The following is a 964-nucleotide window of genomic DNA, read 5'->3' as shown; positions in this document are numbered from 1 at the left end:
AGAGAGAGAGAGACGTAAAGAACAGAATAGATAAGAAACCAGGATCCTTCAATATGCTGTCTACAAGAGACATATCAAAAAGATGGAGACAGCCTAAGTGCCCATCAACAGAAGAATGGTTAAACAAACTTTGGTACATCCACACAATGGAATACTACAAAACGTTGAAGAATAATGATGAATCTGAAACCCCTCACAATATGATTGAACCTGGAGGACATTATGCTGAGTAAAATTAGTCAATCACAATAGACAAGCATTGTATGAGACCAATGTTGTAAAAAGTAAAAAAGGTTTTCTTGATAAAAGAAACAATCTATGATGTTTCCCTACAGTGTAGGGAGGGAAATTATTCATAGGCTAGAGAGTAGATACATGTTAACATGGGTGACAGGGCAGGCAATATACAACAAGAGGAAGGTTAGCTAAGGAGACATAGGGGGAAATGCAATCATTAAAGTGAATCGAGGTAAATGCTGTTAACTGTTGGTATATGGAGAGGATCGCACCCATGTAATGATTCAAGATATACTATTTATTGAATGTAAAATTAATGATCTGCTGTGTAAACCTTCACTAAATTCATAATAAAAAATAAATAAAACAATTGCATTATGCACATGTACTGCAAAAGACCTCTTTAAAGTGTTAGAGTAAAGATGTAAAAAAAAAAAAAAAATTTAAAGCCTTCAAACAAACATTCCAAATTATCTCTATCAGCAAGGATAATGTCTAAGCCAGTAAAGATGGCACCAAAAATAAAACTACAGACCCATATTACTTATAAATATTTGTGTAAAATTCCTAACTAAAATATTTCAAAAACATGGAATTTAAGCAAGGTAAACTAAAGGCTGTTTAACGGCAAGGAGCGGAAAGCCTCATCTCTCTTATGCAGAAGGCCTGGTGGATTTGAGCTGCTGACTGTGGGGTTCACAGCCAGATTTTTAACCACTACACTGCC

Source organism: Chrysochloris asiatica, unplaced genomic scaffold (genome assembly GCF_000296735.1).
Source record: "Chrysochloris asiatica unplaced genomic scaffold, ChrAsi1.0 scaffold00029, whole genome shotgun sequence".
In the NCBI taxonomy this organism is placed as follows: domain Eukaryota; kingdom Metazoa; phylum Chordata; class Mammalia; order Afrosoricida; family Chrysochloridae; genus Chrysochloris; species Chrysochloris asiatica.
Note: the sequence above shows the minus strand (reverse complement) of the source record.